This window comes from Pseudorca crassidens, chromosome 15 (assembly GCF_039906515.1).
Source record: "Pseudorca crassidens isolate mPseCra1 chromosome 15, mPseCra1.hap1, whole genome shotgun sequence".
Lineage (NCBI taxonomy): Eukaryota > Metazoa > Chordata > Mammalia > Artiodactyla > Delphinidae > Pseudorca > Pseudorca crassidens.
Window position 1 is genome coordinate 33011213 of NC_090310.1, and position 27077 is coordinate 33038289.

The 27077-nt window shown below is 41.9% G+C and overlaps 1 protein-coding gene across 25 annotated transcripts in view; it reads right to left on the bottom strand.

The window, feature by feature from the left end:
• RBFOX1 (RNA binding fox-1 homolog 1) overlaps nt 1–27077 on the bottom strand; it is a 2180200-nt gene that overhangs the window by 399056 nt on the left and 1754067 nt on the right. The gene's annotated exons all lie outside the window — the stretch shown is intronic.

The window sequence follows — 27077 nt, forward strand, 5'->3', positions numbered from 1 at the left end:
ATAATTTACACATAATTAGTCAGAAGCCCACACTTCCTAGCGGTAGCATTACATCCTCTCTTACAGACTATTCTTAAGAACATTTTTGGTAGCATAATGAGTATTTTATGAGGCTTTGTAATCAGTCTTAAGGTAGGTGGGAACAAAGGTGAATTACTCTTCAACATGATCAAATCATTACATCATTCAGTGCAGAATAATGATGAACTGAGGTTAGGAGAGGTAACCTGCCCAGGTATTTGGAGGTATTAGGAAATTCTGGTCTTTTCCAGAGGCATAAAATGAATTAAGTGATCCCGTAGGAAGTAGAAAAAAAAAAACACGAAAGAAATCAGCCAAGGAGAGAAGCCCCCTACTTAGATTTCCCTACCCTTTGCTCTCTATCAAGGAAGGAGATGAAAAAGCCAGGATATAGAGAAGGGAAGGAAAGCTAATGGTATTTTCTATCCGCGGAGTCTCTCTTTGCCCTCACAGATGCTAAGTTCTTTGGGGTCTAGTCTTGTATTTTCTAAACATCTGTCCTAAGACACAATCAAACCTTTGGTAGGAAAAACTGAGCCAACTGTCTCCAAACAGACTGACCATCACTTAAATATATAGAGTCATCGGGGAGAAGAGGAACATAGCGGGGTGGGGAAAAGTGTCACCATTTCATGATACAAAGACCAAAACCAGAAATAGCTTGGTTTCTCGATACTGTATCGCTCTGCAGCCACACTTCAGACTTGGCACTGTGCCTCCAAGGGCTATTTCAAAATTGCCACCTTGCATGGTCCCTTCGAGTCCACAAAGCTGAGTTGTCCGGTTTCCATTTATGGGCAAGGAATTATGTTTTGGTTTCTCTTTATATTGCCTTTTCAACCAGAGAGGGTCTGTATCATGCGTTTATGCATGAAATTTAAGCAGCTTATAATCGCAGCTATATTCAGTGTATATACCATGACACAATTGTGGGTTTTTTCCCCCAGATTATTTACAAGGAGAGTCAGCAAAGCCAAGCCTTACAGCAATCCTTGGGAGATGCTGCTCGGATCCTTGGCTCCAGGACCAGTGAGACGCTATTCTCTGAGGGCTCACCCAGCTCTAAACTAGGCGACATGGAAAGGTACAGCTTCGAGATGGTACCCTGGAGGCTGGAGATAGAAAAGTAGATTTGGATGCTGGTGGCATACACAATCAAGACAATGCCTATTAATTTTATAACTACCATCTTGGAAGACAGTGTGTCCAGGACTCCGATTGTGTTCCCCGTGTCAGCTAAGCTCAACATTTATACAGATTTCATCTCAACATTTTGTCCAAATTCAGCAGGCTTTCCGGATCATGTTCTCCCTCACTAAAGAAAGCCAAAAATTAAAAACGAAACCCAAAATAACAATTTTCATGTAATTATGGAAGCAAATGTATGTATGTCAAAAACTTACGTATAAGAACATCTGTGCTATACTTGTTTATGTTAATGCCTGCAAATAATAGTTCCCAATAAAAATATGACGAATAAATGAATGGTAAAGAACCAGAAGCAATGTACATGTCTAAAATAGGGGAAGGGTTAAGTAAAGGATAAATTGTTTGATATTTGAATACCATACAGCCACTTGAAATCAAGTTTTCAAGGAACGATGAACGGCATACACGGGAAATAACCATGGTGCAATGCTATTTTGGAACAGGTTAATAATGGGTTGTATAATTTCAGTTGCGTGTCTGTTTTCTCCCCTCCCTCCTTCCTTCCTTCCCTCTCTCCCTCCCTTCTTCCCTCCATCCTTTCCTTCCTTCCTTTCTTTCCATCCATTCATCCATCCAACCATCCACCCCAGATATAAGCATAAGTGCACTGGTTAATGGAAGTCCAGAGTTCTACCGGCTCAGCGTTGCTTTCCCTACCCTCATCACTCCTTCTGGACCACTTACTCAGATTCTTGAGCTTCCTGAAATAGATTAGAAGCCTATGATCTCATCCAACCCTCCAAATCTGGACCATCAGGAAACTCGGTCCCGGAGAGAAGCTGTGATTCACTTCATGTTAGTGTCAGTAACAAGTTCAGAACAGAGAGGTCCCTAACTCTCAGGCATTCAACATATGTATGCATCCTCTGAGCTTAGGAAGAAAATGAGTTTCTTAAGTGAACAGAGCAGTGTGTGTGTGTGTGTGTGTGTGTGTCGTACACTTTGCAGTTGGATTACTTCCTTATGTGTGTCCCTGAGTAAGGCAGTTAAGCTTTCCAAATTTCAGTTTCCTCAACTATAAAATGGGGACAAAAAAATCATACCTCCTTTATGAGGTCGCTGTAAAGATTAAAGGACTTAATATAACTAGGGTTTATAATAGTATTTACCTGGAACATAGTAATTCCTCACTCAGCCTTAGCTAATTTTATATTATTTATTAATGTTGTTATTTCTATCTGAAAGGCTACATAAATCTCTTGGATAGACAAAGGTGGTATAAGCAAAGATCTCAATTCGTTTCCTGGATTTCATAAAGCCAGTGGGAAAATTTCACACTGTGTTGTTTTCCAGTGCTCTGTGTCATTTCAAGTGTTTAAGTGCTGAGTTTTATTTAGTGGAAAGGGGTATCCTTCACCCAGTGTTCAGAAACATGGAGATTTAATAAAAAGTATGATGGACTTAAGTAATACTACAGAAAAACAGAAACAATCGACGACTTATTGAGAGAATTACATAACATATTTGTGTATGGCAAATAATGAAATGACGCAGTAGCAAAGAAAGAGAGAGAGTAACAAATGTGACACTGGGAAAATAAACAGTTTTATGAACAAGGCAATGAGATGGGCGTGGCAAAAGCCTTCTGAATTGTGCTCCCAGGGATGGAGGGTTTTGGTAAGACTACCAACATCCTATATTTAGAAAGAATGCTCACTTTTCATCAGAACAAAGCCTCACAAATTGCAAAGCTATTTCTCTTACCCTTTCTCACTCATCCTCACAAAAATCCTGGAACGTAGGTGTCTCCTTTTCAGTTTCTCAGTTGAGAAAGCCAAGGTAGAAAGAGGTGAAGCAACTCGCTCTAGGTCACCCGGATTCAATGAGGGAGAGCTGGCACTTGTCCTTCCATCAAGGCCAAATCTCAGTGACTCTTTAGGCATCTGAGAATACCCCAAATGGACCCATTGTTCCTAATGTATGAAAATGAAATGCTTAGAGATGAGACCCCACCAAGCCATCATCCAGAGCTTCAGTCCAACCTGAGGTCTGGTCGGGGTGTATGGAACTGGTAACCCAAAGATGCAGCAAAGAGTAGTGTTTCCATAAGCACCACAGTCTGGGATCATTGGTGAGGATGAAGGGGGAGGGCAAGGAAGGAAGGAAGGAAGGAAGGAAGGGAGGGAGAGGGAGGGAAAGAAAGAAAGAGAGAGAGAGAAAGAGGAAGGGAGGGAGGGAAGGAGGGAGGAAAGAAGGAAGGAAGAAAGAAAGAGGAAGGAAAGAAGAAAGGAAGGAAGGAAGGGAAGGAGGGAGGGAGGAGGAAAACAAGAGCTAGACCTTCCGTGAGAGGAATATAAAGCAAGAGGATGTTCCTGAGAGGTTTCAGGAAGCGTGTGGGGAGCTTACAAACCCCAAACACAGGGGATGCACAGGCTGTGATCTCAAGCCCCCATCACCCTTTCTGCCCAGTAGTGTCTCTAATTTACAAGAAGAGTATATAACTCCAAGGACGAGAAAGCAGCAAGAGTGTTACAAGAGAGGAGGAGGTTTCCTGGAAGGCTGGGCACCCCTGGGATATCCAGCAGGTTTATAAGCACAGGGGACAGGGTGAGAAGAGCTCCCAGGAGTAGCTCTGAGATTTTTCCCGAATGAAACTACTTAGTTATTCAGAATAAGACCCTAGAAGATGGTTAATTGTGGGAAACTACTTGACTCTCTAGAAACACGACTGCTTTGCCCCCACCCCTGTGAAAACTATTTTTTAAATCAGGGTTTCCCAACATCTGGCATGGGAGCCCTGGGTGGTAGATCAGATGGTCTTAGTTGGTAGTCACAGATTTATTTTTAATATTAAGTTACTTGCATAGCGACGCTTCAGTTTATAACACTGGGTTTCTATTTACTGCGGTGACATAAATACATTCAGATAAAAGCAAATTAATTCGACATTTAGTAAATAATAAAACAGCAATAAAACAATAAGAAAATGGCCAACGTTATAGCAGTGGAACGGGGGTGACTGAAATGTCACCGGCCTGCGTTTAAGGGTAATTTTTAAATGGGGAAGAAAGGCACTCTATGTATGGGGGGGCGGGTGTTCATGTTGGCTCTTCCCACCAAACAGCACAGTTCCAGTGGTTCCAAGTCCAAATAGCACAGTTCCAGTGGTTCCAAGTCAAGCCTGTGTCTTTGAAGCTGAGAAGATGCTTGCAAATGTTCTCACAAACACAAAGGATGGAAATCAAACGTTACGCAGTGCGTGCGGATAAGAAAGGAGATCATGGGGCAGAATGTTCAAGTGCTCCCCATCCTCATTTAGGGGAAAAGCATGCTCAGAATATGGACTTGAATCTTATATTTAGCCTCCACGCATGATCCTTCAAAATGTGCACAATGTGATACTCTCTATTTCAGGTCTTCTTTAGAACTATGATGCAATGCAGCAAAATAAGGGAAGCTTAAATTACCTCGCTGTTTAAGCAGGGCTAATAAAGACACAGGCCCTGACTTGCAAACATCTATGTCTTCCAAATGGCTTGGGACATAGCCCCACCGTGACCCTCAAGCCTCTTCTACTTAACAGGATAGGAAGGGGGTTCCCAGATGTGGAAGGAATTTTAGTTAAAAAATAACGATGGTATTGAAAGGAAGGTTTTAGAGAGTTGGTCCAGAAAGGGAGAAAGTGGGGTGGTTGACAGGGAGAGAGGAGGAAGGCCAGCAAGCTAACGGTAGATGCAAACTCAAGCACCCGTTGGGATCAATCAGACGCGATAAATTATTGAAATGAACAGTAGTGAATGTTCCCAGAGCTTCTGTTTTTAAAGAGAAGGTGGAACCCAGATTTTTGTGTGATGACAACAAATTCAGTAGTCCAAGCACTATACATATGAAATAAAATAAAAGTGGGCTTTGGGCTGCTTGGAGATGAGCCAGCACTGAGCAACCACTGAATTGAAGGTAGATGTGACTTTGGCCACGTCTATCTTCCTTATCATTCCCAGATGTTTTCATTTCTATTACATTTCTGAAAATTCCTTCTATAAGGGAAAGATTTATTTAGAATAGTCAGTAGAGTTTTTTTGTTGTTGTTTTTTGGGGTTTTTTTAATCCAAAGTCGGAGAGATGCTTCTGTTGGTCACTCACATATTCGTGTGAATTGCTTTAATCAGATTGCTTTCCTGACTCACATCCAGCTGAGAGGGTCCTTTCATCTTGCCTGCTCCTCCCTGGAGGCAGAATAGAGCTGGAGCTTACAGACTCAGGGGATATAATGGCTGGGCCAGATTCCAGTAATAGCTCCACTTTTTACCAGGTAGCATTAGTTCCTCAATTTGTAAAGTGAGGTTAAAAGTACCTACCTCCTAGGATGGCTGTTATGCATGAGGGCATCACACATGTTTGCTATTTGCATTACTAAACAGCCAAGTTAAAAAGGGGGAGTTTTAAACAAGGAGGTAAGAATATTTGCCTCTCAAGTTGATACAAGTATAAAATAATACAGGCAGACCTTGTTTTATTGTGCTTCGCAGAGAGTGTCTCTTTTACAAAGTGAAGGTTTGTGGCCACCCTGTGCTGAGCAAGTCTATAGGCACCATTTTTCCCAGCGGCATTTGCTCACTTCCTGTCTCCGTGTCACATTTTGGTAATTCTCGTGATATATTTTTCATTGTTATTATATTTGTTATGGTGATCAGTGATTTTTGATGTTACTATTTCAAGAAAGATTATGACTCGCTAGAGTTTCAGATGATGGTTAGCAACTTTTAGCAATGAAATATTTTTAATTAAGGTATGTATTGACACATTGTTTTTATATATAATGCTACTGTGCATTTAATAGACTACAGTATAGCATAAATACAACTTTTATATACACTGGGAAACCAAAAAAATTGTGCAACTTGCTTTACTGTGATGTTTGCTTTATTGTGGTGGCCCGGAACTGAACTAATAATACCTATGAGGTGTGCCTGTATCAAATAACACGGGCAATGACGAGATGAGATGGCGTCCTAACAGACTACCATTATGGGATGTACACGGCACAACTGGTTTAACCAGCAACTGCATGAAATCTATTCAAGAGGTATAAAGCTGCTCATATCTTTGACCCCAAAATAACACTTTTTAGAATTTAGTCCAAGGAAGCACTCAAGAATGTAAACAAAGGCTTACATAAAAGAATGTTCTCTGTGGCATTATTAGTAATAATAGTAAGGGAGAGGGAGACCAAAGAACAAATTCTTAAATGTCAACGGTGGAGACAAATTCTGATGCTGTAAAAAGTTATGGAATCGTTAAATATAATTTTGAAAAATGATTAATGGCATAGTAAAATGTGCGTGTTTTAATGCCAAGTTAAAAACGTAGGATAAGTTTTGAAAATACAGAGTCTAATATTGTAAAGGTACACGTACACACACACACACACACACACACACACACACACACACACACTGAACAGACCAACAAGAGAAATATTAAAATGTTAAGAGTGTGATTCCAACTATATGACATTCCGGACAAGGCAAAACTATGGAGACAGTAAAAAGATCAATGGTTGCAAGGGGTTGGTGAGGAGGGAAGAATAGGTAGCGTACAGGGGATATTTTAGGGCAGTGAAAATCCTCTGTATGATATTCTAATACTCTAATGGCATGTCATTATACATTTGTCCAACAAACCCAGAGAATCTACAAGACCAAGAGTGAATCATAATGCAAACTATGGACTTTCGGTGATGATGATGTATCAGTGCAGGTTCATTGATTCTAACAAATGTGCCACAGTGGTGTGGGATGTTGATACCAGGGAGGCTGTGCATGTCGAGGGCAGTAGATGTACACGAAATCTTTGTACCTTCCTCTCAATTTTGCTGTGAACCTAAAACTACTCTAATAAAATAAAGTCTGAATTAAAAAAAAAAAGTTAAGAGTGATTATTCTGGAGCAACAGGCAGCTGATAAGTGATTTTTGCTTTTGCATGCGTTTCTAAATGTTTTTCAAATGAAAATATGTTGTTTTTCTAAGCAGAACATTATTAAAAATGGGTTTAAAGGGTGTGCGTGTGTGGAGTGGGAAGCATTGAGAAGTTGAAGAAAATGTGAAATAAAGAACCAAAATGCTGTATACTCTATGAATTCTGGGTGAGAAAAAGGCTAGATCTGAAGTCGGGGTATTAATTCCCAAACAAAACATGGATAGGATTGAATTATAGTTATACGAGCTCAAGTAAAATAACTTACTGTAGTCACAAGATAACTCCAAACCATCAGGAGTGTAATCTATTGTTTATCAGCTGCAAAGCACAAGGCAACTGGTAATTCAAACTCCTCATTAGAACATGTTACATTCCTCATTAGAACGTGTTACTTCACAGGATCTTCGGAAAGAGATGTAATGCACTCCTGAGAAGGGGCGATTTGGGTTTGAGGAAGACCCACAGGTCCTCCCAGACTGCAAGTCCCAAGCCCTTTTTGCCCCAAGAGCCACGAGCAATCGGAGAGCTCAGGAGAAAGACAGCGGCCCCTACCGTCCATTCCCCACATAACATCCAAAATACTGTGAAAATGCAAATTACTCCAGTGTTTCTGACTCAACTGAAGTCCTCCCGTTGCATTTAGAATAAAATCCAAACTCTTTATTATGGGGTCACGATGCTCTACTTTGCCTACCCCTTTCCAGGCCCCCTGGTCTTCTCCCTGCACTCCTTGCTCACCCTTTTTCTGTTCTGGTGGCCCTTTGGAACCTGTTCTCTCTCTCGGGCGCAGCTCTTCCCAACGCTGGCTTCGTTTCTTCCAATCTCACGCCTCAGCCCAGGAACCTGTTCAAAGTGTCCTCTGAAGACGGTTTCCAGCATTATAATCCCTGTTCCAGTTAATCCCTGTACTCTAGTCATGTTTTGTTTTGTTCTCTCTTTCCACCACTTACCACTGTCTGAATTTATCTGAAGTTATTAACATTATTTTGTTTCTTTGCTGTCATATAGAGAGAAGGTAAGCTCCGTAAACACAGGGGCTTCATTTCTCTTGTGCATCACTGTTATGGACTGAATTGTATTGCCCGGCCCCCTCAGATTCACAGGTTGAACCGATAACCCCCGATGTGACTGCATTTGGAGATGGGGCCTTTGATAGATAATTAGGTTTAGATGAGGTCACGAGGGTGAGGTCCTCCTCCCTACCTTGACTTCATCCATCTTTTTCTACCACGTGAGAAAGCTGCCAGCCTACAACCAGGAGGACTCTCACCAGAACCCAGCCATGGTGGAACCCTGCCTTGGACTTCTGGGCTCCAGAACTGTGAGAAAATAAATGTCTGTTTTGTAAGTCACCCAGTCTGTGGGATTTTGTTATGGCAGCCTGAGCTGAATCAGACAGCTAGCATACCTTTAGTGCCTAGAACAGAGGCTGGTATCTACTAGGCATTCGATAAATATTAATACAGAAAGGGTTTGGGAGTTTACAATGCTCTTGACAAAGCAGAAACAATGGGAGTGACCCACTTAAAAGTTCTGGGGGTCCCCCATTTGGAAAACACAAATGCATTCGGCCAAGAATTGCTTGCTGGGGTTGATTTGGGGAAGACAGAAAGTGTTGACTTCTTCTTGGCCTGTTGAAGCTTCCCATGTAAAGTTAAACTGGGAGGCGTAGGTTTCAAATGGACATATATTAACTTCTTAAAAAAATTTTATTTTATATTGGACTGTAGTTGATTTACAATGTTGTGTTGTATGTTTCAGGTGTACAGCACAGTGATTCAGTTATACATACACATGTATCTATTCTTTTTCAAATTCTTTTTCCATTTAGGTTATCACAGAATATTAAGCAGAGTTCCCTGTGCTTTACAGTAGGTCCTTGTTGGGAATCTATTTTAAATATAGTAGTGTGTATATGACTTTCTCACTAACTTTTTTTTTTTTTTTTTTTTGCACTATGCGGGACTCTCACTGTTGTGGCCTCTCCCGTTGCGGAGCACGGGCTCCGGACGCGCAGGCCCAGCGGCCATGGCTCACGGGCCCAGCTGCTCCGCGGCATGTGGGATCTTCCCGGACCGGGGCACGAACCCGTATCCTCTGCATCGGCAGGCGGACTCTCAACCACTGCGCCACCAGGGAAGCCCTCTCACTAACTTTTTACACTCCACGTGCTTTAGAATTTAGACCATGGTAGGCAAATTATGGCCCAGGAGCCATATCTGTCCCAATGTCTGTTTTTGTGCAGCCAATGAGCTAAGAATGTTTTTTTACATTTTTAAATAGTTGAGAAAAATCAAAAGGAAAAGAATCCTTCATGTCACATGAAAATCATATGAAATTTCAATTTCGGTGTCCATAAATCAAGTTTTATGGGAACACAACCATGTTTATTTGTTTATATATTCTCCATGGATGCTTTTGTGTTGCAGTAGCAGATCTGAATAATCGTGGCATGAAATGCAAGGTTCGCAACCCCTGAAATATTTGCTCTCAGGTCTTTACAAAAAAACCCAGCTCAGACACTTAATAGCTGTGTAAGTTTGGGTAAGACACTAGACTTCTCTGAGGCTTAAGTCTCCTCTTGTAAGCTGAGGGTCATGGGTTTTGTCTCACAAAGCTATTGTGATTTCATCGCAATGCCTTGAAGAAATATGAAATCTGCTTTTCACTTGCTGTGTCATTTGTTTGTACTTTAATGTTCAGTAGCTCTCCTTGGGTTTATTGATCTTGTATTTCCTCCGGCCCAGTCCACTCCCATCTTCCTTCACATTTACCTTGTGTTTTTGAATGAACACAGCCTAGTGGATCAGTGCTTGGGGTCTGCAGTTTGGCAGCCTGACCCTTTAGTTTCTAAGCTTCCTCTCTTTTGCTGAAAAGGGGATGACAACTTTGCTTAGGGTTGCTGTAAATATGAAAGGTAACAATCATCTAGGCACGTGCCTGGCTGGGTGGCTGTGAGCTTTGGATCGTAACAAGGACTCAGCCAGATCCATCCCCAAGTTCCCTTGGTGTTTATTTTGTCCTTTCAATTTCATCATTCCTTCTCCTATCGGCCCATCACTTCTTCTAGCTCAGCCATCCCCTGTAGTCTTGGAGCCTGGACCCAGATCATCCAAGGAACACTAGGTGCCACATCCCAGAGACTCTGATTTAAACTGGGCTGTTCCAGGGCCAGGCATCAATACTCATTACAGACTCTTTAAATTGTTCTTACACCAAGCCAGGATTGAGAATCAGTGGTTCTAGTCTCTCGATACACCATTCCTGGAAGTATCAAAACTCTGGGGGATTTCAAGGGCCCACACATGCCTAATGAGAGGACCAAACAAAGCGTCTTTGACTCCCATGTGTTTCTTGGGTACTGAGGATGGTTGCCAGGTGCCTTCATGTTGCTGGAGGTACCAGGAAAAGTGACTCATGGCTCTTGCCTCAAGTGGCTCAGAATCTAACAGAGAACACAGATGCATGTTTGAAACATCCGCAACAGGATTCAATTTGTCATTTACTGAGTGTCTAAAAAAGGCACAAGGGTGGTGGCCGGTTAGCTCAGTTGGTTAGAGCGTGGTGCTAATAAAAAAGGCACGAGGACAATGCAGACACTTGGTTGGGCTTCATGAGAGCCTGGCAGGGTGGTGGGGAGGGGAGAACAATCATTCTGCCTTCAAAGCCTGCGGACAACTTCAGACTCCTTGTGGCCCATCACCTTCCTACCACCAGGGTACACTGGGGCCCCGGGGAATTCAACCTCTTGTCCAATGCCACCAAACTGCAGGTCCTTCCAAGCAGGTTCTGGTTTTCCAATAAGAACAGTAAAGTTCCAATAAGTTTCTCTCCCCACTCCCCTCTCTGATACTGAGTACCCGTTCACCCTAGCGTTCAGACTAATTTAGAAAAAGAAATGGATTCCCAAGCCTACGACTGCCTTTGCAACAGCTCTTCTGCCCCCTCGGTGCATGCCGGGCATGGCATCTTCCCTTCAGTGACGGCCAAGACACCTGTTGATTAGCCAGCCACCTCCGTGTCCTCCCCTGTCCCCTAACAGGTGGCAGATGGTGCCTGGAGAGAGCTAGAAAGGTTATGATAATAGCCTGAGGCAGAAGGGGATAAAAGTTGGATACAGGAAGAGGTGCAACGGTTGCCCCATACGCTAGGGCACCATGGGTGGATGTATAAGTGGTTGACTGCAGTAGGGATAACTCTGACATTCTTTTTCTTCCAATATATGTATCCACAACTGCCTAACATTCATCACGCATTTTTCTGTGCCATATTTTCCAAAAATGGTTCCCTAAAGGCGGAAAACACTGAAACCTTCAAAAGAAAAGTCAACTGTTTTCCTCATTGATATAAAGAAGGAACCAGTATGGAAAAGGATAAGGAGGAAAAGACAGAGCATAAGTATGACTCGACAACAGCCACTACTCCACCCCTGAAGGAATGACTTGCAGTGGTCCTCCATCCTGTCTGTGCATTAGAATCACCTGGAGGACTTCTCACACTGTGGATGCCCAAGGGGCCTGACATTTTGACCAAATGACTCTGAAACTTTGGGAACGGGGTCTGGCATCAACACAGGGCTTTGAAACCTCTCCAAGAGGATTCTAGTGTCAGGTTCATATCATTGTACTTTGTTCTCCCAACCATCCTATGAAGTTGATATGACGATGAAGATGACGGTGGTGATGATGATGATGCCCATTTTTATCAATAAGGAAAATGATGCTCAGACTAGCCTCCCATTAGATAACTAGTAAATATCAGAGTGGAACAGTAACTTCTGAGCTTGAGTTCCTAAGCATCATGCTATACTGCTGTCTACAGAGAAGTCTTTAAACTTAACATGGCTTTAGGAAGGAACCAAGTACTGCTGGGAGCTATGTCCTTCACAGATCAAGCTTTCCTGTTGTCAGGGAGATAAGAAGGGACCCATTCATTCACTTTCCCACAGCATCTAATTTTTAGCTATAAGGCACCAAACACAGACTAGGCTCTACACTAGGCTACGGAGGATAGAGTTTGCTGCCCTAAAGTCTGGGCCTCACCATGTCGGTGGTGTTGATGATGGTGCAACCACAAGCTGAGATCTCTTGAGGGCCCACCATGTATCAGTTCCACTTTATACATCAAATACTGCTTCCTTTAATACTCAGCACTATTTCACAATAGAAGGTGAAGGCTCAGAGATGCGAAGTGACTCGCCCAAATTTACACAGCCGAAACATGCTAGGGCTAGAGCAGGGATCCTGGCAGCCTGGCTCTGTTGGAAATGTCACCTAGAGCAGAAGTGCTGACACGATGCCACTGTTCCTCTAAATTTCTCTATTTCCATTTTCTGTTATTCCTCAGGTTGAGTAGTACATGCCCTGCTGATCTTGGGGGGAAACTTCCTCCGTCTCCCAAAGAGACTCAAATCCTTGGCAGTGAACTTTCCTGACCCTTGAAGGGACAGTGAGACACTTAACCAGAGCCTAGCACTTACCCTAATCATGGGGCCAACCCCAGTGAGTGCATCAGAATTCCCCCTGGGCCTTAATTAGATACGGGTTCCATAACTCTCATGCTGGGGTCGATAGAAAAGCAATTTTTCCATTTGGTCTCTCTGAGGACCCTGCTTTTTTGCCAGCCCAGGGAGGTAGCCCATGCATGTGGTATACCCTGAGGTCAATAAAAAGCTTTAGAATCCTTCAGGATTGAGTGGAAAATATTCTCATTATAACATTAGAAAAACTTTAAAAAAATAAATCAATGAAGTAATGGGATATAACACCGAATGAGCCCTTTAGGTAGACTCAATTGTTTTACCCACATAAAGCCTCTGGATGACGCATAATGGAGATGCAATGAGTTATTCACTGAAGATGCAGCCTGGGAGATCCAAGGAGATGAGTAGCAGTTAAAGGGGGAGGGAGCATCTCAATAAGAATGAAAACAGAAACCGAAGATAATCTTATCCCCAAAGTCAAAACTAGGGGTTTCATGGGTGATTTGGAGGATGGTTGATTTTGTTTCTTTCTTTCACTGTTGTTGTTGTTGTCATGTTTTAGAGAAACTGTTCATGGAATTTTAATAAAATACATGTTGCATTCACCTTTTAGTTCACCTTTTAATTAAGATCAAGAGTGAAGCATGCCTGGATTACTGAGAAGTCTGAATTAGTAGCTAAAAGGCAATGCAGTTCTATTTCTCCTAAATGCAACAACTTTCATTAAGTTTACAGCATGTCATTCCATGGTGATCCCGAAAGAGTTCTGATTTGATCTGGGGATAAGAATATTATTCATTCTCTCTCAAGTCACAATGTTTGAGGACCTATGTCCACGGTGTATGGTTAGGTACTTACAGAAACAAAGCAGTGAATAGAGAGTTTCTGTTCTTGTGGGTCTTACATACTACGATAAAAGATAAGCCATGCATTGCAGAAAAGTATTGGGAACAAGCAGTTGAGAGTGTGAAACTCCTAAGCCAAAGAGGGAATGGATAATACCAGTATACACTGACAGGCATTCTTTCTCCTAAAATTGTTTGCCAAGTGCCCTGTATGTATTAGGGACTTAATACACTAGTTATACGAGATTCTTATTATACACACGTACAGTTATCCTTCCTGGGAAAATGTTGTATCTTAGAAGTTTCCCTCCTTCTCCATTAACTCACTAGCTCTTGATAAAGCATGTGGCATTGTTAATATAAGCTGGCCCCATGGCTATGCAAGTGATTCATAAACATCAGAAAATGGTCACTTCACAAGTGATAAATTTTCAGAAGCTATAGGCTTGTTTATTAGGAGGAGAAAAACAAAGAGAGAAAGTAATGAAATTTAAACTGCTTTTTTTTTTTAGTGTTAACAAATAAAAATTTATTAGATTTTTATTTCATAGTAAAGAACATAGGCTCATTCATCAATGTATCTAGTAATGCTTTTTATCTTAGTTTTCTCATACCATGAATTTATACTGACCACTTTCTGTTTCTCTCAGTAAATGATGTTCCCCATGTTCAAAGGAGTGCTTGCATCACCACTAAATGCAAATAGTTACAGGATTTTGTGCAAAAGGGAGGGGGGGGCAGTCTGGCTCATTTAAAAAAATAAATAAATAAAAGAAAACACAACCCTAGGACTGTGTTATGTTTGATGTGTGCTGTGAACAATTGAAACCCATTCTCTTCTGGTTCAAGATCATGGTATACAGATTGCCAGCAAACACATGAAAGGATGCTCAACATCACTAATCATTAGAGAAATGCAAATCACAACTACAGTGAGGTATCACCTCACACCAGTCAGAATGGCCATCATCAAAAAATCTACAAAAAACAAATGCTGGAGAGGATGTGGAGAAAAGGGAACCCTCTTGCACTGTTGGTGGGAATGTAAATTGATACAGCCACTATGGAGAACAGTATGGAGCTTCCTTAAAACACTAAAAATAGAAGTACCATATGACCCAGCAATCCCACTACTGGGCATATACCCTGAGAAAACCTTAATTCAAAAAGAGTCATGTACCATAGTATTCATTGCAGCACTATTTACAATAGCCAGGACATGGAAGCGACCTAAGTGTCCATTGACAGATGAACGGATAAAGAAGATGTGGCACATGTATACAATGGAATATTACTCAGCCATAAAAAGAAACAAAATTGAGTTATCTGTAGTGAGGTGGCTGGACCTAGAGTCTGTCATACAGAGTGAAGTAAGTCAGAAAGAGAAAAACAAATACCGTATGCTAACACATATATATGGAATCTAAAAAAACAAATGGTTCTGAAGAACCTAGAGGCAGGACAGGAATAAAGACGCAGATGTAGAGAATGGACTTGAGGACACGGGGAGGGGGAAGGGTAAGCTGGGATGAAGTGAGAGAGTGGCATTGACATATATACTCTACCAAATGTAAAATAGACAGAAAGTGGGAAGCATCTGCATAGCACAGGGAGATCAGCTCAGTGCTTTGTGACCACCTAGAGGGGTGGGATAGGGAGGGCGGGAGGGAGATGCAAGAGAGAGGGGATATGGGGATATATGTATGGATATATGTATACGTATAGTTGATTCACTTTGTTATACAGCAGAAACTAACAACATTGTAAAGCAATTATACTTCAATAAAGATGTTAAAAAAAAGAAAAGAAAAGAAAAGATCATTTAAATGTGTGTGCCTGGGAGATGGCGGTGTTTTGGTTGGGCTTAAGCCTCTGTTTGAAGTTGGTTTCCTTCTAGCAAAAGGTTTCCACCCTTCAGTTTAACTGTACGGCATCAGAGAAGAAGCTTCTTGCCCTACTCATAACTTCAGTGTGATGGTGGGAGAGAGGTCTCTTGGTGTCAACAGTTTCTCTCCAGGTGACAGATTGATAGCTCTGGTCAACAGGGTTAAATTGCTTCTGGGAACTTTTCATAAAGTAGGGTTGCTTCATTTTGGCTACTGGTCTTCTCAAAGCGGGAGGGGATCACTAGTTTGAAGAGGGGCAAGAGATGAGGGGATACACATGCTCGGAAAGGAATGTCACCAGGGAAACAGGACCTATATTTCTCCTACCTAAAGACTTCACCTGAGGTGAAACCAGAGTACCATCTGACGAATGTTAAATCAGAGTCCCTTACTTATAAATTCCAAGGCGGCAATGACATCTGTTGGAAGAACCCATTCTCAGTCAGTTCAAAATCAGCAGTGGTTGCAGCCACGAATAAAGTTGAGGTCAGTAATGGGGGGACACATGAGATTAAACGGCCCTAATAGAATAGCAACCATGACCTCTGCATTTCATTTGAAATTCAGCCAACATGTTAGTAAAATAATACAGTATGGGATGGATCCTATTTTGCTAACATGGTATGTAGATCTCTGATACAAATCTCTTACTTATGAGTAAATTACAAATGTGCCAGCTCTGATATATTTTTACGTACATGTACTACAATACTTCATAATCTACATGCAGTAATCCCTCACCTTGACCAAGAGAGAGAGACAGAGACAGAAAGGAGAGAGAGAGGGAGAGAGAGAAAGAGAGAGGAGATTGAAAAAGACAAATAATGGACATAAGTGAAATAGCATCTCACATCTTCCCAAATTGAGTGTACTTGGACATGAATCTCAAATATCCAGTCAATAATTATAGCCATTAACATTCCTTCTTATTGTTTGTTGCTCATTTTAATGTTCAAAATATGGAGACTCTATAAATTGACTAGAATAATTAATAAGAAGCATCCTGGGTTGAAAATGCAATTAAGGTCTCTACAGCATGTATACGGATGCTTCTGTTGGTTGCCTATTTTAACCACAGATCCCTAAAGACTTCCACAAGAAAATAGTTAAGAAATTACGGCTGGTACCTATGAAAGCTGTGAATTATAAACAAACATTTTCATGAACAGAATATGGTCAACTGAATTTTATTTTTCAGTGCAGTGATCTTCGCCTAAAGCTACCAGTTCTGCTGGTTACATTAAACATTTCAAATGTCAGGGTTTTGCCGATACAGAATTCCTTCATTAGGTGCAGCTGAGCTGCCTCACCTCCCTCCGCTCCCTTGAAAGTGGGAGATACCGAGATGGAATCTCCTTGTAACCAAATCATTCCCAGCCCAAAGAGTAGCAGAATCCAGCCAGAATGCAGGGCCTTCACATTTAATTTCCTTAGCTAAATGCTTGCTATCTGCGGTGAGAGCCCTTGCAGCCCTCAAATCTTTCATTCAAATCTGCAGCGTTCCACTGAAATTCTGACAGAGGCGACATCTATGCAGAACAGAGCAGAGGAGGGATTTCCAGACGGCAGAGAAATAAATGTGGTTCCCAAGTAATCAAAGGATAGGTACAGATGAGAGTTTGGAGTGAAATCTCACCTTGGAAGAGAAGTAGTTCTTAAGAGGGGTCTCTTGGCGGATGTGGGGGACAGGGGTGGACCGTGGCTTGGTGGGGGGGGCGTGGGGATCGAGATGTTTCTAGGGGAACAAGCACAGAGAACTGATTAAGCAGATGAAAACAGGGGGGATGGCTTTCTGACAGAGTTAAACACATCCAGCTCTCAGTGACTCCTATTTCACAGTTTGCAATCAGTACATTTTCAATCCTGTGATTTAAGAAATAAAAGGGAGAGGTAGAGGGGCAGCAAGTTTCACCAGGTTGCCACGTCATTTTACCCCCAGGGTGGTGGGAATCACACAGGAAATGTGTGGGTGCCGGGAATGGAGAAGGATGGTCTTACTTCCTCAGCTGGGGACTGCAGCATGACCCCCGGGAGGGGAAGATATTACCGATTAAGTCTTAATGAGATTTTCTGAGAGAGAAACAGTTGGACCAGGAAGCGTTTTCTGAAGGCAATTTCATTCAGTTCCACGACTATTTACAGGGGGACTATGGCACGTAAAGCCAGAGCCATGCAAAGCTCCAGACACCACGGGGAACAGAATCATGAACGGTGCCCTGTCTTCAAGGAGGAGACAGGAGCAGAATGAGTAACCAGGTTACTAGTAACTAGTAACCTAGTTACTAGTAACCAGTAACTAGGACCAGCCTAGCCATGGGAAGTGCCATGAGAAAGGTATAGAGAACCTCCCCCAGGGGGTCAGGGAGAAGGGAAGAGACTTGGGTTTCAAGATGCTGTGGTTTTTCAGATCAATCAACTTGCTATGGTTGGAATACAGAAGTGAAAGGGACCTAACCTACAAGGGAAAAAAAGAAACAAAACCTGTGGGTTGGAAATTTAGGGAGGTGGGTGACCATTGGCCCAAGATGCTAGGTCAAGCATGTGAGTCACAGAGAAACTCCTGTCACTGACATTTACATGGATGAGCACAGCCATGCATTCTCAATGGGGGACAACATGATTTTGCTCCTTAAGGGGGTGGAAATTGGTACTTGGTGGGAGGGGGCAAAAAAATCTCATATGTTACAATGGTTTGAGACTCTCCAGAGAGCCACTCTTCATAATCAGATATACAGCACACTGGTGGAATTAAACTGAATGCGGGGAGGGAGGATGGCTAGTAAAACAATTGTCTAGAAAGGCTTGTTGGTGAAGGGACAGCAATAATGACAAAAGACTGAGAAATACTGGCCGAGTCTCTTCCCACGACAGCTGCCTCTGCCTCTCAAAGAGACTGAAAGTGAATCTGGGGCAAGTCCTCAACCCTCTGGCACACAAGGCGGCTTCTCCAGAGACCCGAGTCCTGACTGTGGAGATGCGGCTTAACCTCTCTCCTCTCCGCAGCTCTAAGAGTGAGACATTTGGGAGAAGGGGGTGACAGAGAAGGAAGGCAAGTGAGCACAGAGGAGAGTCAAGATCAGACAATTCCCGGCTTCTCTCCGCCATTGAAAATAGGTCACGGATTTACATTTTGTATATTTATTTTTAAAAGTGTATTTTAGAAGCTCACCACTCCCTCTGAAAAATGAATGATGTCTTTAATAGTTTATTTTAATTACAAAGGTGGTATGTATCCATGATGGAAATTTGGGAAATGCAGAAAAGACAAAAGAAGATAATAAACTAACACCAACCAACGCACGTAATCCTATTATCCCGAAGAAACACTTCATGATCTTATGATATTTCCCCTAGACCAGTGCCACCCAATAGGGTAACTGCGAACCACACGTGGCTACTGAACCCTTGAAATGTAGTTGATCTGAATCGACATGTGCTGTCAGTGTGAAATGTGCACTGGATTTTGAAAGCTTAGTATAAAAAAAATAAAATATTTCATTAATACTTTTTATACTGACCACATATTGAAATGATACTATATTGGATATGCTGTTTTAAATGAAATAGAGTAAAATAATCTCAACTGTTTCCTTTTACTTTGTTTCATGCAACTACTAAAAAGTTTAATATTTACATATGTGGCTTGTACTATATTTCCATTGGACAGTGGTGGTCCAGACCTTACTTACGAATGTACATATGTACACATGCATATACATACCTTAGCCAATAGATAATGAGGTGCAAATTCTTTTGCAATCTCTTTTCTACTCTATATAAGCTGGGCATCTATCTTGGCAATACATATTTCATTTATATTTAAAGTGAATGTTTAAATGCTAAATAATGTTGCATTACACGACTGTAACTAAATGTATTAAGCCAATCCCCTATCAGTGGATACTTAAGTTGTTATCAATTATTGACTATCCTCACAACTTTGCAATCAACATCCTTTTAACCACATCTTTGCACACAAAGCTTCCACAGCAGCGTGGTAAAGCAGAAACAGCACGGAGTTTAAGGCCAGACAATTCCTGATTCAGATCAATCTCAGCCTTTAACTAGCTGTTTAACATTAGGCAAATTGTATCTCCAGCCTCAGGTTCACTGTCTAAAACGGGAGCAGTTTCACTATTTTTCAGCCCTGTTGAAAGAAATGGTATTGTTTGGGGTGCACTTGAGACACTCAGTGAATAATAGGTAACATTTTTAACACTGTAAATAAAACAAGGAAGACGCTATTGCTAGAATATTCCAGAACTGCAGACACTCACACCACAACAAATAAAATGACAGAAACTATAGAAAATGACTTCATATTAAAGGCCATCAGTGAGTATCTGAGTTGAAATTTGAAACGTCTAGAGAGATTGTACAATCTCCACTAATCATGCTCCCACTGGGAAATTTTCACCGACTTAAGACCAAAATCACTCATCCCAGAGTTCCAACCCTCTTCCTCTAGGTCAGCCCTGAGTGGAATATATCATAAGGTACCATTCTAGGTAGACATAATCATGTTTCAGAGACATAATGCTTACAGTTTAGTCTGATGATAATAACAATTCCAAAATAGGCCTGTGAATGTCCAGCTTAGATGTGAATGGCTCTCACCTCTGATAGGAAGACAGAGTTGAGTTGCAACATCACTCCTTTTATAAGAGGCAGTACAGAGGATTATAACCTGGGAGGCATATAATGATGTTCTGGCACAGTTAGATAAATGACAAAATGGCACGCGGAATGGGTATGTATTGATAATGAAGAAGGGAATAGAACATGCTGGCATCTTGGAGGGGTTGATCAGGCCACTGATACCTTCATGATGGAGACTGACTTGGGCCATCAAAGACATGGGTTGATAATCCAATAACCTCAGTTAACCTAAGGAAGCCCAGAGTTGGTCTTGCCACTGGATGAGTCATCCAAGAAACAGTCAAGTGGCTAAGAGTAAGTAAGTCAAGAACTTCTTTACAGAGTGATTAACCCTATGAGTCTTGACAGCCAAGCAGCTTCTACTGGGATCCTTATTCCTCCATCACTTAACTGTGCAACTTTAGCCAAACTATTTAACCTCTTTTCTCATCGGTCTCCTCAGTGCCAAGCAATGGGGTCAAGGGTTGATGTGAGGATGAAAATAATAATGAAAAAGCCGAGCTTGCTTAATGTGGTAGCACAATACCGACATAGAGTAAGCTCTCAAAAATATCAGGAATTCTGTAGATTCCACTACTTCTAAGTCTTGTGCCATCTTTTTTCTTTCTTTTTTTTCTTTTTTTTTTTTTTTTTGGCTGTGCTGTGCAGCTTGCAGGATTCTCAGTTCCTCAATCAGGGATTGAACCTGGGCCATGCAGTGAAAGCCCGGAGTCCTAACCACTAGGCCACCAGGGAACTCCTGTGACATCTTTTAAAGACAACACTGATTTGCTGTCTCAAATTCTGATATACCCTTCTCCTGATACAATAAAGCTCCTAGGTAAAGACCTTACAGACTTAGGTACTGAACATACATAACATGAAATCCTACAACAAGCATTTCTCAAGAGCTCTCATGCACAGAGCTAGGGCTCAGTGTTAGAGACACAACAAGACAAGATCTCTGCACCACCACCCCCGAGGAGCTCACAGCCATAACTAGGTAGCATGATAAGTCATGAGAGGGTTGGCACAGAGTACAACGTGGCAATGGAGAAGGCACCCAATTGCTAAGAAGCTGGACAGAGAGGGGTGACGCTAAAGGTTAGGCAAGATGGGCAAGGAGCAGTTGGCTGGGGATAAAAGAAAGAGGCAGGAGGTAAAAGCATTCAGACAGAAAAAAACATCCAGAAAAGGCATGGAGGTGAGAGTGCCTTTTGGGTTTTGGGGGAGGCGTGAGGTTAGAAGGGGAGGGATGGTGGGAGTCAAGGCTGGAGAGGTGGGTGGAGGTTCGATTCTGAAGACTCTCTGGGAGCTCAGACTTGACCCTGAGGGCTACGAAGAGCCTTGCTTGGTTGTTAAACCAGAGGGCACCACGCAAAGCAGAACCAGAAATCAGAGTCTGGCATTTTCTGCTTTTTCAGCCTTGAGGCCACTGGCATTGACATGAGTTTCTGAGCAGCTTCTCATAACAGAACTGACTGAATGATTTGTCCATTTCTCCCCCAGGAATATACCTGTGAATGGAGAAGCAGCTGTGAACTACACCCATTTTGGTCTTGGTCCTTGCTTCTCACAGAGAAACAAGACAAGTATGGATTACACTTTGTTTAACAGAACTGTCAGAATGCAAACAGACTGACCTGGATATGTTTGCTGAGTCCAGCAACACTCTGTCTAAGAAGTTATTATAAGAGAGTAAACAAAGAAGAGGGGAAAGATGCAGAACGCTTATTTACCCAGAAGGGCTTATTATCAGAGGTTAAGATGCTGAACTTCTTTTAAAATGTGTGCATGCATGTTTAAAAAATTGACAAAATGTGTGTAGTCATACACACACACACACACACACACACACACACACACACACACACACACACACTGTGGAGGCTCTAAGATTATGGCTCTGACAAATATGTGAAGGAAGTTACAGTAGTGGAAAGGCTACTTGGTCTAAAGCCAGAAACCTGGGTTCAAATCCCTCATTTGACACTTCCTACTATATAACTTTAACAAAAAATGACTTAATTTCATCTAAAATTGAAATAATACTAGCTAATCTAAAAATATCTTGGGTTTGCTATGTGACCAAAATTAGAGAAAGGATTTTAATGGAAAAGATCAGCTCTGAAACAAGTTTATTGATGAGTAGCGTGGGCAACTAAAGGGCCCACACACACCCAAAGCGTTTAACAGCTACCAAAGCCCAACAGTTCCTTGTGGTGCTGGAGAGCAGCCCTGTTTTGCCAGATCTGATTTCTAATAAGAAACCAGAAATCTAAATGTCTATGTACAAATTCCTGAGTTTTCAGTGTTGGCACCAAATTCAAACTTGAAGCAGCTGGAAGGCAACAAAGCACAAAAAGCCTCTGGGCTTTCAGACTGAGACCTCTGCTCTAGTCAAGTGCACAACCTTTTCTTGCAATTAGCATACATGGAATGGTGAATGAAATGTGTTTTCCAGTTAGCTTATGAGTTCCATTTTCCACTTACTTTCAAGTCAATAGAGGGAGGGACTGAAATTCCAAATTTCAAATGAATGAATGAAGCAAGGGAGGTCCAAGGGAGTACCAGTGCTTTCCTTCTTTTTGGTTAAGTAAGGGAACTTCCCATATCTGGCCTCTGAGCTGGAAAATAAATTCCCTTCTCTTCCTGTTCTGAATTCCAAATTCAGTAGCTATGTCTCCAGTATCCTAGTAAACACCATCCTTCTCCACTTTACTTCTCACCACCAAATATTGTAGGCATTTTGTATTTGCCTTCAAGAGTCTTTTTTTTTTTTTTTTTTTTTGCGGTACTCTCACTGTTGTGGCCTCTCCCGTTGCGGAGCACAGGCTCCGGACGCGCAGGCTCAGCGGCCATGGCTCACGGGCCCAGCCGCTCCGCGGCATGTGGGATCTTCCCGGACCGGGGCACAAACCCGCGTCCCCTGCATCGGCAGGCAGACTCTCAACCACTGCGCCACCAGGGAAGCCCAAGAGTCTCTTTAAGAATCACTCAATGCCCCCAGTTCATTAAAGGAAGGGGAATAGCCAGGAGAACGCCAACCTCCTAAAGCCTGATTCATTGGCAGACTGACATAAAAGGTGACACCCAGTGTGATCCTTCTCGGTAAACGCTTTCATATACAAATGCCCTGGGTCCATAAAAATTCTGAGAAACACAGTATCATGTTCTTCCACAGTCAATTGGTAAAATGTATTCATCTAAATGTACTCAGAGTCTGTTGAATTATGACCCAGGTGCCCGGGGTATAGAATCTGAGTCTTCGCCTTCAGGCAGCTGACTTTCTTGGAGGGAGGGGGTAAAAATTAATTAAGCAGAAGAACATGTAAGTATAAGCACAGTGGTTGGGGAGGCAGCTGAGGGAATAAAACAGCCTACTTGAGAGGCTCAATTAGGAAGACTTGCACTGAGAAGACAAACATGAAGAAAAGTTGGCTCCAGAACTTTTAATCACCATGTCGACAATGACGGCCATCACTGTAACTGTAAATATAAGCATCCCATTCTCCCAGATGATTCTGTAGGATTGCATCCTAATAGCTAATCCACAAGCAACTGCTAAGTGAAATCATGCTTTTTCTTACCGTTCAGAAACATCATGATTGAATTTTAAAAACAAAATAGAGACACAACTTTCAAAAAATCAATAGAAGACGTGAAGAGAATTTTCCCAGAACAAGAAACATGATTGGTCCAAGAACAAAAGGAGTGAAAACAAGAATAAACTTTAATAGTTATCAAATAAATGTAAAGCAAATAGTTTCTAGTCAATATATTTTGCCAAACTGGCAATTGGAAAGGATGTTTTAATGCTACTCTTCATTATTAAAGGAGATTTGGGGAAAGAGTCTCTCTGAAACACTACCATTGAGAGTGTAAATTGGTTTAACCTTTCTGAAAAGACAATTTAACAATGTGTACCAAAAGGCTTAAACATTTGCATAACCTTTTATTCAAGTATTTCCACTCCTAGGGACTGATTCCAGGGGAAGTCCTAGGTGTGATTAAGATATAGACACACAGTTGCCCATCACCATCCATTTGTTGTGGTGAAAAACCGGATATAACACAAAAGCTCAGCAACTGTGGACTGTGGGAGAAAAAAATTAAGATCTGGTACCCATCCAGTGGTTTACCCTTCAGCCCTTATGTTATTCTAACCACCCTATTTTTTATAGAAAGAAGCTTTATGAAGAACAAACTTTCCCACAATGTATAGTTACACTGAAAATTCGCATACATATGTACAGTTGATATACAATGTGTTGAGCAGCGGGACAGAGAGAGAGGAGAACCCAGAAGGAGAGAGGAAAATCCTTTCTCTTTGTGGATGTAGGTAAAATTGATGCAAAACTCTAATTGCTATGGCCTTTGGGAGTCTAAAGACCTTCCCAGGTTTCTGCAAATTCCCAAGTGGCTTTTGTTCCTATTGCCTTCTCTGCCCTCCAGGATCCTCCTATCATATTTATGATCTCTCTACTGCACCATTTGCAGGGTCCATCAAGAAAACAAAGAAAAGAAGCAAAGGAAAAGGAAATAAAGGGAAGGGAGAAAGAGAAATAGAAACCGATCCACCCCTGCAAAACATCTGAGAGCACAGCCAACTTTCCTGAAGGTTTGGAGTCACAGGAGAAGGTTGCACCCCGTAACCCTGAGCTGCCTGTCCTCCTCAGCTTCAATTCCATCCTTTCCCTCTCCCTCCACCTCTCTTGCCCTCTCCCCATCTCCTGTCAGTCCAGTTCCTGGAACTCTTCGTTTTCCTCCTTCTGTTATCCAGAGCACTGTGCTCTCTGGCTCCCATTCCCAAACTCCCAAACTCCCAAAATCAAACCTATCCAGGTTCCACAGACAAAGGGCCTTTCTCTGAACAGGATGCAGGCATCGCTCCCCTTTTGGAGGCAGCTATACATAGCAACTCTGCCTTGTTCCATATAGGTAGATGAGACATACATATTATAAATAGATGATAACTGAGCTGTTACAAAGGCCATTGTCACAAATAGCAGTTTTCCTGGTACATTTAGATCCAGATATACAGAAAAATAAATGAACTATAATGTCAACACACATTATCTCTGGATGATGAATGCCAAGCGATTCTGATTTTCTCTTTGTGCATATCTGCAGTACCCGAATTTTCTATAATACATTGGCATTGCTTCTGTAAGAAGGAGGTGGGAGGGTAGAAAACAAGTTAGCTCTCCAGAAAGAAGAAACGCCTGGTTCTGGAGGGAAGGTGGGGTCATGGCTGAGCTAACAGATAAAACCATTGATAATGGCTAAAATTAAGTAAAGCTGCTTCTAACTCAGCCAACAAAGCCAGCAAGTGTAAGCATGAAAGTCCCTGTTGATCCAGACCACCTTTTCCCCCCAAGGCTGAGAAGATGTGGAAAGATACAGCTAGAAGATGCTGATCGAATGTATTCTGCCCACATAGGACATCCTACTAAAAAGTGCCAGTAACAGTGAAGGGTCACCAATGCTGTCCTTTATGAGAAGGGAAGGGAGGCAACAGTGGGTAGGATAGGAGCACGGATTTGGGGAGTCATCCATGTGCCAGACACCGTGTTAGTACTTTGTACGTCATATTTCTAATGGTCACAAGGACCCTACGCCAGAACTAGTACTATCTTCAAATGACAGATGAAGAAACCAAGGTTCAAAACCTAGAGTTCATCTCTCTCTGATTTGTTCGCCTTTTTTTTCAGGCAACTTTCCCAAATCAGGAGTTGTTCTTCCTTTGAGAACTACATTCTAAAATACCTAGACAGACAGCCCCAAGTTTGCCCCCTGTAATGAAAACATACAATAACCTGAATTTAAAGAGGCTGTGTTTATCATATTCTATGACAACGGAATGGAGAGATTCATAATAATAAACAGTCACTAATGTGTTCCTAAAATCACAAAATTTCTGTGTCAGGATAAAATTCATTTAAGTATGACTCATGAGCTTACAGCTGTTTTAACATAAAACTAATTTTTAGGCTCATATAATACTGAAAGTGTCATGCATTTGATTTTATAGAAAAAAATATTATTATTAATAATAATTTCAAGTAACAATTGTTGAGCATCTATTAATATATCTAATGCTTAAAACCCATTATATTGTTCAATTCTTAGTTAATGTTAGAGATACTAACTCCTGCCCCACCTTCAGAATGTGTACTTCCCCAACCTTGGCTGTGGGTGTGTCTGTGTGACTAGCTTTGGCTAAGGTATGTTAGCTGGTAGCCAGTGTGATGTGGCCAAAGGCTTGAAGGTGCTTGTATGATTGGGCTTATTCTTTTATGCTTCTCTCATCGCCATGAGAACACCCCTGAGCTGGCCTGCTGCTCCCAGGAGGAGATGTGAGACACATGGAACAGCGCCCTTCCCAAGCTGAGCCCCCTAGATCAGCAGCTGTTAGCTCATCTGCAGACACAAGACTAAGTCCAGCCTAAACCAAAGTCCCCATGGGACTCCAGACACACGAGCTAAATAAATGCTTACTGTTGCCTGACAGATTTTGTGATTGTGAGGTAGCAGTAGCAAAGGATACAGGCAAGTTTCCTAATGAGGGAGGTATTGTTCTCATCCTTATTTTAAAATAGGAAAACCAAAGTTTAGGGAGGTTATGTAACTTGTACATCTAGTGGATGGCAGAACTGGAGTTCTGGTTTGACTCTAAAATAAAGCCTTCATGCTGAAGCCTACTTTGATTAATCAGACAGCCAGTCATTGAACCTAATATTAATAAGCACATGCTGTGTGCTAGGCACTGTCCATGGTGCTGAGAATACAGCAGTCAGCACAACAAAAACCCATGAACTTCAAGGGTTGTATTTCAGCAAGGAGGACAGGAAAGGGATCATTAAATTAAACTTGAGTAAAGAGAAAGAAGCAGGTGACCATACATGACGACAGTAAATAGCTGAGCAAGGGCAAAGGCTCTAGGATGCGAATACACTTGGTAAGTTTATGGAAAAGGAAGGAGACCACAGTGGAGAGTGTAGTTACATGGGGGAGAGTGGAGAGAGATGAGATCAAGGCTCAGAGGCTGTGGGCATTAAAAAGGACTCTTGATT